The sequence below is a fragment of the Drosophila ficusphila genome, unplaced genomic scaffold (assembly GCF_018152265.1).
Source record: "Drosophila ficusphila isolate 14025-0441.05 unplaced genomic scaffold, ASM1815226v1 contig_791, whole genome shotgun sequence".
NCBI lineage: Eukaryota > Metazoa > Arthropoda > Insecta > Diptera > Drosophilidae > Drosophila > Drosophila ficusphila.
Window position 1 is genome coordinate 1,524,445 of NW_025064737.1, and position 12,609 is coordinate 1,537,053.

Consider the following 12,609-nt stretch of genomic DNA (forward strand, 5'->3'; position numbering starts at 1 on the left):
TACCTATTCGGAGTATTTGCCGTTTCGATTGTTATATTTATTGTGCCACTGTTCCTGCCGACGATTGCAATCGAAACAATCACCATCAGAGGACCTTAGACTTCCTTGAATACTCTTACTTAGGGTAAATTTAATATAACGTATCGAGACATGAGCGATTGGATACAATTCAATCAGATGACAACCGACTATGATCAATATTAAATGATTTTAGCTATTTTAGAAATAGAAAAACTGTTTGAATATTTTAGATTAGGGTAACAAAATCGCTATTAGACTCACCTTTTGTTTTGTTTTATTTATCCTGGTGACATTGCATACGGGATGTGTGTAGATTGGACGCATTCAATCCGTGTTGAATTCCATTTAGCTCCCGCTTTGTCATTCAACTAAGTCTCGTTGATGGTATAACTGGTTCAATATTCATTAAATTAAGTGTTGCCTTCATCCGATTGTGTCGAGCTTCAAACGTTGAATGATGGATGGCCTATGTCCTTGTCCCTGCAGTCAGCCCTGTTTTCGATGCTTTGAATACTTGGCATTCAAATGTTTTGGCGGAATGCACACCCAAGTATGCCAGCCATCCCCTTGACTTGAATGCCTTAACCCATGCTGAGCCGTGTGGCCTGTCATGGTCGTTGCATTCCATGGAATCCACGGAACCCACTCACTGCCCCACCACCGCCTTCCCGCAGCAAACAAACCCACTTTGGACCCTGGCTTTGGCTATGGATATGGATATGGGTAGTGTGGCTCGGGGTTTCTTTTATTCGCTGCCAAACAATTGCGAGGGAAATGTAATGTGTACTCGCTGCTGCTAGGAAAGTGAGACAAAACCGGCCAAACGGAAAGTATGCAGCGAATGAGCTTCCCAGCTGGAGACCCGGCTTTCTTTTTCACTGAAACAAATTTTTTAGGGTGGAAAATAAAACCTCAGGAGGTCTAACGATGCAAAAATATGTATTTCAAGACATTTTCTTTCCGTTTTCTACATAGCTTTGATTTGATATTCCATGGATCCCTGAAAAGCCCTGATTCAAAGAACCACAAACTATGCAAGTATGTCCATTATCCCACTTTTTCCAGTGTGTCCTTGAAGGTGGATGTAATGGATGCAGGAAGCAGGAAGCCACCAGACGGCGTTCCATTTTCTAAGGCTTTCGGCTTTTGGGCGAAAAGAAAGCAAACAACTTTAGCTCCAAACATCACAATATCGGGGTAGTCGGGGTATTTCGGGGTATTCCGGGTAGTGGGAGCCCTAGGAACGGGGACAAAAGCCTCGAGGGCCCCAACCGATTCATGAGTGCCGGAAATGCTTTATGAGTCCGGCAATGCTTCCTCCGCGCCATAAAACGCGAGCCAGCCAAATTGAAATCTCACTTTGCGCCGCTAACTTTTCATCTTGTGTTTTTTGGCTGGCCCAAAACATATATACATATATATATGTATTTATGCATAGCCGAATGCATAAAGAGTGGCACCAGCACCAGTTCCTCCATTCAGCGGAACGCTTGCCAAAAAAGCGACAAGAGCGAGGGAGAAATGGAGAAATGGAGAAAGGCAGAAGGAAAAGGGAAACGAGCTGCTGGAGGAACTTTCGCAGCCAAAAAGGCGTCGCTCACTGAATGCAGGCAACGTCTCTAACTGCTCATAATTTATGCTAACGGCAATTTAAACTTCAGCTGTTATTTATTAAAGCCACGTGGAGCCTTTCACTCGTCCCTCGCTGCCAGTTGGTGGTCGGTCATTGTAAGCCGCGCTTTCAATGCCCCACTAAACCGAACCCGTGACGCAGGCACAGTGTGGCAAGATCCCCAGCTGCTTGACTCCAATTTCCGAATTAGAATTCAATTTGGCTATCAAAAGATCAGGTGCACGACAAACAAAAGTTTCAGGAAATAAAGAATTTTTAAGGAAGCAAAGAACCTTAAAGTGTTCTTAAGAAGGATAAAGATAAAAAATGTTAAATTAAAGATATATCAAAGCTCTGATAAACACACTTATTAATTTAAAATAATTCCAGTTGACCCGGATTAACTTTCTTTGGAAACAGTTTGTTCTTTCTCTGTGAAATTCACTTAAATTTCTCCCTTCTACTTAAAATTCACTTAGCTTTCTCCCTCCTTCTTACTTAGTAAGAAGGGAGAAACCATTGGGTTAATTTTTTCATTAAAATGCCACCATTATCTTAATCGGGTTCGTAAAAGCTAACGCCAGTGAACTGCACACACATTTAATGTTATTTTTAGGCCAAATTTCCAGCACTTCCGGCTCACTGTTGTTGGCTGCCAAAAAGTGACCCAAATTTACAGCCAGGGGTTGGCTGTGTCTGGGTTTGTTGGCCCAGTCCGAAGGGGGAGAGGGGGAGGGCTTCCTCCGCACAGTGCCATCAAATTGTTGCCAGTCCAAAGAACCGGGGTGCAGTTGAATGTGTCGCATAGGAGAGGATCTGACTGGATTCGAGGGGAGATTGCAGGGGAGTGTCGCCCCTGCAGTCGAGTTAAGTGTTTTATATTTTCGTTTAGCAGCTGAAAGTTGCATCCTTGGCTTGGATCTGGCCTGCATCCTGCATCCATCCATCCACTAACTGCTGCCGGCTGCGTTCGTTGTTTTTATGCAAAAGTTAAAAGGCACGAGCACAGCCGCACACACAAACAAACAAACAAACTCACACACTCACTCTTACCTGGCCCATTGCAGTTTAAAGAGCTTGGAGCCGAGATTCAAGAGTTTTATTGGTAAATTGGACAGATTGAGGTAAAGTGATATTAATGTCAACACCAGTTAAGGTGAGTTTGCTGGGGTGCAAGGACGGATGCAAATACATATAATTGTGCAAAAGTTTAAACGACCAGGTTAGTAAGGTGGGCATGGACCTAATCAGTTTTATGGGGAAACAAGAAAGGAAGCTAGCTTCGGCAAGCCGAAGCTTATATACCCTTGCAGTCATCAAATATGTCGAACAAAACGCATAAAGGCTAGACAACATCGAAGCTAAGACGATTTTTCTATTCATTTTCCATATTTTTGACTATAGATCATATGGGAGCTATACGATATAGTTTTCCGATTTTGATCAAATTTAACTCGTAATTCAAGAGTCGTAAGAACACTCTATATTCCAAAAATCATACTTGTCTGATGAAAAACAACGATGTTATTAATTTATTTCCATTAATTCTATATATAATTTTCGATCCCTCCTATGGCAGCTATATGATAGAGTTATCCGATTTTGATCAAATTTAATCCGAAATTCAATAACAGTTAGAAAACGCCATCTTGAAGAATTCAAGTCGATCTGATGAAAAACAATAGAGTGAGAATTTTTTATTTCATTCTCTTGTATTGGAGCTATCCGATATAGTCGGCCGATCCGGCCCATTCCGACTTATATACTGCGTGCAACAACTACACAACTTTTGGGAAAGTTTCAGCGAGATAGCTTTAAAACTGAGAGACTAGTTTACATAGAAACCGACAGGAGGACAGACGGACAGACGGACAGACGGACAGACAGACAGACAGACAGACAGACGGACAGACGGACAGACGGACAGACGTACATACATATTTCGATTCTGCTCGTGATGCTGATCAAGAATATATACACTTTATGGGGTCTGAGGTGTCTCCTTCACTGCGTTGCAAACTTCTGACTGAAATTATAATACCCTTTTGCTCTGCAAGGGTATAATAAAACTGTGAAGCAAAACATATTTTTCTCTCCTTGTAAGGATTTATGAAAAATATTTAAGAGTTTTCTTTTGCAAGACTACACTTAAGGTTTCTCATTCTATGAAAATGTAAATAATAATCTGTAATTTTTTCAACTTACTCCTACTGTTACTTGTCAGAAACGAAAAATAAATATTCAGTACACCTTTACTTTAGTCAACTTAGGGTAGAAGTCCAGACATGGTTATCAACATGTAAAAAACGTTTAATATTTATCACTCCCCAGGCAGCAATTCAATTTAAAATTTAATTCGGCATAATTCTCGCTGGCACCTTGTTCAAATAAACGACTGTGACACAGAAAAAACAATTACGTTTATTCTTCATGCAAAACGTGTTTAGGATGCGCCACATTTTCCACATGCGTCTTATTTTCCCCGCTCTATCTCGGCCTCATCCTGTCAGCAACATCATTAGGGAGCGTGGAAAAAAGGAGCAAAACATGAAACGAAATATATTAAAAGTGTGCGAGCAAATGAAATTTAACCCGCTATCAACAAATTGCGCTACTTTGCAGGTTAACTGCAGCAGAACAGACGGAGCATCCGCGTCCGCTAGACCACAACATCAGTCCTATAAACAAAAATTGCAAACGCCATAAGCGAAGGTCCCGACTCTAGGATACCTTATTATACTATACTATTTTTTTATCGTTAATAATAATTGAAATAAAGTTGATAAGATAAGATTTCAAGTAGAGAAAAACATTACTTAACGAAGTTTTACAACTCATCAATGTCGTCAAAGCTCGAATTATGATCGAAATAAAATATACAATAATATAAAAAATTAATGTTTTCATTAGTCAATAACAGAATATTAGAAATTGTATCGAAAAGCCTTTCACAAGTTATTTATAACGATAAATAAACTTGGCAGTCTGATGCAGGCTTTTAAATTTTTCAAATGTTTAGTAAAGCTTCCTTATCTTCTATTCCATAAAAAAACCTAGCTATTTTACGCTTATTGTACATTATAATAAAATTGGGATTAAGATTAGGTTAAAATATTTTAATATAATCTGAATGCATATGATTTTTTGATATCGCTTTCTGTGTCTGCAAATTAAAACTGATGTATAAGTTTTCATGTCCGCTCAAGTCTCGTATACCCACTTATTTCAAACGTACCTCGTGTGAGAGGAACAACAACCGACAGGAACTTCACTTGATGTGCATGACTTGCAACAAAGCGAGAGTCCCTGCGAAGTGCAGTTGATTGCTGACTCTGGGTTTGGTTTTATATGCAGGGGTTCTGGGGCGAGGGCTCTCCATCTGGATCTGGATCTGGCTACGACTATGACTCCGGCTCGCGATGAGCAGGGGAAAAGCTGTTAAAAGCACTGAGGTTACGACGTGTCGGAATTTTTATGCGTTTTAAAGTATTTCCACGGGCAAGGAAGGTGGGCGGCTGGCGGAAGGCGGGAGGCAGAAGGCGGGAGGCGTGGCCCGTAAAACTGTATTAAGCGTGGAAAACTAAGTTATGCGACAGAGCAGAGAGTTACGCAGAGCAGCGCCATAACAACTTAGCACGTACAGCCAGTAGTCCTGGACGTGTGCTAGTGGGTATCTGTGTGTAATGGAGAACGGGGGGAAGGAGGGTAGTGTATGTGTAAGGGGGCGTGGAGGTCGTAATGATGTGGGTGGCCCGAGTGACACGTTGCGGAAGTTGTGGCTTAGTTTGTGGGCCGGTGAAGGGGCCAGCCGACAGTTTATGTCTGCGAGCTTAGCTCAAAAATACGCCAACTTGTTTGCTCAAAAGGCATAAAACATAAAAAATATATTCCCACGCACACACACTCTCGTGGAGTCCTTTATGCCGCCATTACCACATCATAAAATCCTTCTTTTTTGTGTCCAACTAATGATGGATGAACCATAGCCACAGGTAGAGAGCGCAGTAAAGATATCAAGCTGTTTCACGACCCACACGACTCCACTCCCCCTAACTTTTATACAGTATATACCCAGATTCATGGCATGCGCACCTGTAATGACTCTATCCGAGCGAAGTTCGCACATGAACATTACATTAATTATTACCCACAAAATACGGGAGCACTCTGTTGCCATATTTTATGCGGGATTTGTTAAACAAATTAAAAATTCTGTTTTTCCGCGAATTAGCGCTGTTATGTTTATACATTCGTGGGTTTTTAATAATTCTAATTGGAAGCTTAATCGAAAACTATAATTTAAGAGCGAACAAGGCAATATGTATTGTGCTGTTTTACTTTCGCAAGTGCGTAATTAATATTTTAATTAATCTCGTAAGTTTTTTGACCCACTTCGATAAAATGAGCGCCATTAGGGCAAAGAAGTTGTAAAATATCTTCAAGATGTTGAATTGAATACCTTTCAAGTTAATGCCGAAGGGAAAGAAAATAACGAAAATTATTAAGACAATTTCATTAGAAATTTTAAACTAGTTTGATGAGCTAAACTTTGGCTTAAATTGAAGCTTTATTGTGAAGAAGAACCTGCATAATTTTAAACATTGATGATTTATGTAATTGAGAAGAAAATCATTCCCATGCGAATTACACGATGTGTTAGGAAGGAATTTATAGCAAACAATTATTTAGTAACAATATCTTCCTACCTAATACCTACTAGCTAAATGGAAACAATTTTCTAAGATCCAAAGTCAGTTAGCAAATTTTTGAAATATCAGAAATATGTTTGTAGTATTAAAAATTGATTTCTTTAACCAAAAAATATTAGCTTTGATTTTGAGTCTGACAATCTATCGTTTCATATAAAAAAAATTTTGTTATTATATTCTATTATATGAAATTCCTTTTGTCGCTTGTGAGTTAGCAAGCTGAAAATGTCAAACCGACAAATGCAACTGAACCGGTCGCAAAAGCATTTTCCATCACCCGGCGCCGCTTACATTTGCGGTCATTTCTGACAGTTTTCGTTTCAAAGCAAATAATATTATAAAAGCGAATTTCCCTGTCCCTTGCCAACGACCTCGGTGCATAATTGATAGATGGAAAAACAGGAAAATAGAACAACGGAAGGCGGGCGGTCCGAAACGTGTGTTTTTGATAGACACTCCGACACGATACCACAGACTATTAGGGTTTATTAAGCGACATCTAATGCCTGTCAGTTTTTTTTTGTAGTACATATGGACCAGGATGGCCGTTCAAATGATGTTCGTGTGTTGGGCCTGCGGTTTTTTCGCTTTAACACAAATATTTATTTATGCATTAAAACAAGTGCGTCGCAGTCAAAATCAGGACAACTGGCTAAATATTATTGCAGCGGGCAAACCAAATATCGGTCGCATTGTTTGTTTGAGGCATAATTAAAAATGGCACAAGCTCGCATATCAAATATTTACTGACAGGTGGGTCAGAGTTGGTAAATAAAATGTTATCGAGAAAGATTTCCGACTTTCATTAAATGCAATGATGAAATTGGCTTTGATTTATCTTTTTACATGACGGTTGCTGGAAAAGCGAATTTAATTAGGCCATTGAAGCATCTGAAGCAGTTGGAAAATTAAATCCGAAAAAGCTGTGGGCCAGGAGTGCAACTCACTAAGCCGAGAGTCATCTATGGGCAAATATTTACCTGCATACAGGATGAATCTCAGCTGGCACCTGGCCTCATCCAATTTCCTTGGCTGCGCCTCAAAGAATGCTGCACGAACCCGGCCAATAACAAATTTGCCAAAAGCACTTTTTTCCCCCTTCCCACTGAGGGCAAATTTTCTTTTGCTTTATTGAGATTGAGTGAGCAGTCGGGGGTACGATTCCTCCTACTTTCCGCCCCATGGGCGTGGCCAAATTGGATTTGCCACGTTACATGACGTCGACACTCACAAAGTACACAAACCGGTGGAAAGTAGGGGGAATGTGGAATGTGGAAGAGGGGGACTGTATGGGTACAGCTGGGGGATAAGATCGAAAAGGACGCTCTGGATATGCAAATCTCAAGGTTGAGCCTGCAATTTGGTTTCAATTTGAGGGCATCGTAAAATTGCAATTTATGAAATATCGTAAAGTCGTCGGCCTCGTCGATTCCCAGACCAATTAACAGTCCACACAAAGCGACTGCCATAATTGCTGCCTTCCGGCCTTTGAAAACTCATTTCCTGTGCAGGGACCAGATCCTTTCTGGGCCAAGGACCTCATCCCACATGTGTGCGAGGCTACTTCTTGGGCATACCAATTTGCCTTTTGTCAATATGTAAGTCCCAATGTCCGACCGTCTGTGTGTTTTTCTAGTATTAATTAACCCTAATTAAGTTCACATAGGTCAGGAAAAGAACAGAGCAAACTGAGGAAAATGGGAAGCAATGACCGACGGGCTTAAAAACATTTCGAGTGAAATGATTAAACAACTGCTGCTCTGGCAGCATGTCACAAGTTATATTCACTCGTGGCCCAGGACTGCAGGCTACGTTCTGAGACATTTAACGAGAATCCACTTTGCCTGCACAAGCGTGTTGCAAAATGTTTAATTAAAGTATGCAAAGTTGTGTCAGCTGCCGCCATCTTTGTGTAAATAACTTCCGGTGGGGCATTGCCTTTAATACCATGGCGAACCGATTACTATTTGCTCTTCAAATAATAATAAACCTACGTCAATAATTATTATTTTGAAAATAATAAAAAGGTATAAATTAATTACTGAATGTGATATTGAGACACCTTTAACTATTCATTTCTTTTCAAAGTTACTTATGAGCTTCTTGAACTTAAATAAATTTAAAGTAACCTGTCACATTTTGTTTAAGCCCAAGTTTTCGGTTGCCCTTGCGAGTTTTCGAACAAGTTTGGTTGTCATGTAGTTGACTCATCTCGGCTTGTAATGTTATTTCTTTTGTGTGTGTGCTCGTGTCACATAAGTTGTAACTGATTTTAATTAATTTTCGGAAGAGGCCAAAAAGTTTACGCAGCACAAGCAAGCATAAGTTGGGGATGACCAACTTTTACCTGGGCCCCGTTGTCTAATCTGTGTCTTTATTAACATGGCCCGAGGAACAGATGGTTCCAGAGCCCTTATATCCCACTTTTGGGGGCTAAAAACTTTGCTTTGCTCTTGACTTTTCGTGTATTTAAATGCCTCAGTTGTTAATTTAAGATGGGTTTCAACGGTTCTCCAACGAGCTCGACGAACTAGAGGTGACATTCGCGATCCTCTCCTGCCTTCGATATCAGCATCGCTCGCGAGAATCACTTGCGGCAGGGGCTGCAGCAAGGGGGCGCAGCAGGGGGCGCAGCAGGGAGCACAGCAGGGAGCACAGCAGGGGGTGCAGCAAGGGGTGCAGCAGGGGGCGCAGCAAGGGGTGCAGCAGGGGCCGCAGCACTTGCCGCACGGCTGACAGCAGCAGGGGCCGCAGCAGCAGGGAGTGCAGCAAGGACTGCAGCAGGGCCCGCAGCAGGGGCCGCAGCAAGGGCCGCAGCAGGGACTGCAGCAGGGCCCGCAGCAGTCATTGCAGCACGGCGAACAGCAAGGACTGCAGCAGGGGCTGCAGCAAGGGCCGCAGCAGGATCCGCAGCAGGGGCTGCACATCTTCGTTTCGTGCTGACATAGGAAAAGTTGAGTGGAAAGTGACCAAGTATCACCGGACTTGCACTCACCTTGAACTCGTCAGAGATCACCAGCCCGGGCGTAGAATTTGTTTGTGTGTATCCAAATAACTATTTATCTACAAAATGACTTTCTACTGTCACAACATTGTGAGTTGCAAGGCAATCTGTTTAACCTCTTCAAAATAACTTGGATTAATTTTTAAAAAATTGTATAGTAAAATACTACAACAAACTAAAACGAAATTAACCTAATGCAAGCAAAGAAATTTATGAAGAAAAAATGTATACATTTTTGTGAAATAATTTGAATTTTTAAAAACCATTTACGAATAACCTGGCTTAACGATTTTTTTTAACATTGCGCATTGGTTTGCAAAGACCTATTAAATTTAAAAATATTATTAATTCATTCCCATCCAAATTGCCTCTGAAATTGTGTCATTCAATGAAAATATCTGCAATTGAATTAATATTAAAACCGTGAAGAAGAAGATAAGTTCCTCGATATAAAGAGTTCTTGATCTGCGTTCGTCCTTGTTTTCAATTTGCTTTCTTTTTCCCTGATTGGAATTCCTCCTATTTTCCTGCCACATACGTTAATCAACGGCTTCGTGTGGAAATGCAAACTAAGCAAATTTCTGGCATCTGTTTTATTTGGTGAAAGTTGAGCTAAACATTTGGGCGGCAACTAGGGGGCGGTAGCCTTGAGGGTGCTGCTTTGACAAATCACCACCCGAAAAAGCCCGCCACATCCGAGGAACCTCTCCGGCTGTCGTCACTGACAATTGAACGGCTTTGATCTTTTCAGCGCGCTGCTCTCCAATTTTTGCGTGTCGATTGCGTTGATTGTATGTGTGTGTGTGTGTATGTGTGTGTGGGAGTGGTGGTGTTGCTGGTGGTGTTGGACTGCCAGCGGCCATGTCCTCCTGGCCCGGCCCTACAACTTGGCCGGGAGTGTCGAGCCGTCAGTCGGGGCGCTGTATTTGTCAGAGGACGACAACGAGCATGGCTGGCAGTGGCATTGAATGCATGAAACCTTTTGTCAATTACGCCACCGCCTCCGCTCCCCTGCTCCCTACTCCCTACTTTCCACTTCCCTCTCCACTCTCCACTCTCTTCTCCCCACTCCCACTTTCCCCAGCTCCTCGACTATTTTCCTTTTTCCTGCTGTTGCCGTGGCTTTGCCCCCTTGTCAGTGCCGTATTCGATGGCCAGGGGGGAAAGCGGGGGCAGCAACGACATCCTGAAAGGCAAAAAATAGGCATAGATGAAATGATTGCTGATTTCAGCTGTGCATGCGCCAGGAACTCACTGTTACTGTCACTGCCACCTTTTTGGGCATCAAGGGCTGGCACCAATTAAATTGATGTACAACTTGTCAAACTCGAAATCATTTTACGCTACATTCGTCGTTTTAATTGGAGCACAAATTCATCCATGGTTATGTCCGATCTGGTACTTTTTTCTGACGTTTTTCGAATGCATATATCCATGTTTATCATTCCATTGTGCGTAAACTAACTTTTTATTTATCTCATCAGTGGGAAATGTCGACATATTTTAAAAGATTATTATTTTTTGCGTTGTAAAAATTAATAATTTGAGCATACATTCACTGTTAAAGTTACAATTTTATGTGTAGTTCCTTCGGTGTAATTTTTTTTGTAGTTACAAGCAACCCTTTTTTACCATTATATTTAAATCACTTTAAGTGTTAGTTCATCTTAACCACATCTTTAGCATTTTTAACCATCGATTTGTCTGAAATTGAGGTCTCGAGGCTGCAGACCGAAAGGAATATCAAACTGTCAACGGCAGGCGCAATTATGTCAAGTCAAAACTCGAAAGCCGATTTCTCGCTGTCAAGCTACCACCAAAAATTAATATCATACCTAAAATGTTGTTCAGTCATGGGGCAGAAATAAAGGCCCAGACGGATAAAATCAATTGCTTTGGCTGAGGGGATTGGCAAGATGGGGATTCGATGGGTCTGCTTCGGTCCGCTTTAGCCGAAATTGCCAGTTAATTGGCAATTCAGCAAATAGCATGCGTTTTAGCGGACCTTCCGCATTCTGCAAACTCATCGACATTTCTGCGCCGCAGGGACGTTGGACAATATTTGCACCCAAAGGGGGTGGAAGTGGAAATGGCGGTGGTGGGCTGACCCTACCAAACAACAATCAATTTTAATGAACGGCATTCATTAAAAAACTTTGCCGCGGTGCGAAAATCATGATGGCGACTTCGACGCCCGGCAGCCACTTAAACGCCATCGATTCATTTGAAACCGAAAACTGGTATTTGCCAAACAGACAAGTACGTGTGTGTATCTGATGGGCGGATGTGAAAGGAAGCCGCAGGATGCCCCATCAGTTGCAGGAGTGGTCACCGCCCACTCGCCCAGCCAGTGCGGTTGGACCTTCTTCTTCGCCTGCTCCTGACTTGGCGGTTTTGTGTGGATATGGCTTAAACGCCATACTCTCATTTCCCACGTTCCCGTTTAATGTTGTTAACTTGTCACTGTTGCCTGCACAGCTGCTTCTGTGGGGCAAGTGAAAGCGGCCAGAAGAAATCATTCTGTCAGTGAAATTGGGTAGAAATCTTAGATGCGGAATTATGCCTACAGTGGCTTCAAAAAATTTTAGTTTGTTTTCAAAAACTTTGATATTATTTATATTAATAACATTAAACTAATTTACTAACATCAGCTGCAGTTTATTGGAGAACAATTCTCAATCTAACAAAAATATCTCATATATTCTTTATTGAAACATATGACCCCTATAATGGTTATTTGTTGATTCTCTAAAAGCTTAAAGTTTATGTTTGATAACTAGTGGAAAACAACTTTTTAAATATCAATGAAATATTTTTTAGTCACTTAAAATTTGGTAATTATTTTTCATATACTCCTTATAAATAATACACGTCTAAATTAATTCTACACAAGTTTTTAAAGTAAAGTTTGAATTCTTTAAATATTTGCTTACTTTAATATTGTTTAAAATGTTTACGACAGATAACGAATTTCAGCCTTAGCTATTTTTAATGGGGGGTGCCTTTTTATAGGGATGTACCAAGATACCAACTTCTTAATATACAAAAGAAGACTAACATTTGACAATAACCCCAAACACTCTTGAGCGAACAATGTACATCTATGTCGAATTAAATTGTACTTGCCTGCTTCCTTGTTGCTACATACGTATGCAAATTAAAGTCGCGTGTTTGCCTACAGCTAACCAATCAACTAACCGATTTCTCCCCAAAGCCCCCTTTCCTTTCCCCTTCCCCTTCTACTGAACACAAACACCCGCATC

At 41.2% G+C, this 12,609-nt stretch overlaps 1 protein-coding gene and 1 long non-coding RNA gene across 2 annotated transcripts in view; one reads left to right on the forward strand and one right to left on the reverse strand.

Annotated features, from left to right (window-relative positions):
- LOC108091800 (hemicentin-2) overlaps positions 1 to 12,609 on the forward strand; it is a 70,596-nt gene that overhangs the window by 39,931 nt on the left and 18,056 nt on the right. The window lies entirely within an intron of this gene.
- On the reverse strand, positions 8,789 to 9,447 carry LOC108091802. The gene is made up of 2 exons (XR_001771417.2): positions 9,338 to 9,447; positions 8,789 to 9,281 (listed from the first exon to the last, which is right to left on the reverse strand). It is a non-coding gene; the product is annotated as an uncharacterized LOC108091802 (long non-coding RNA).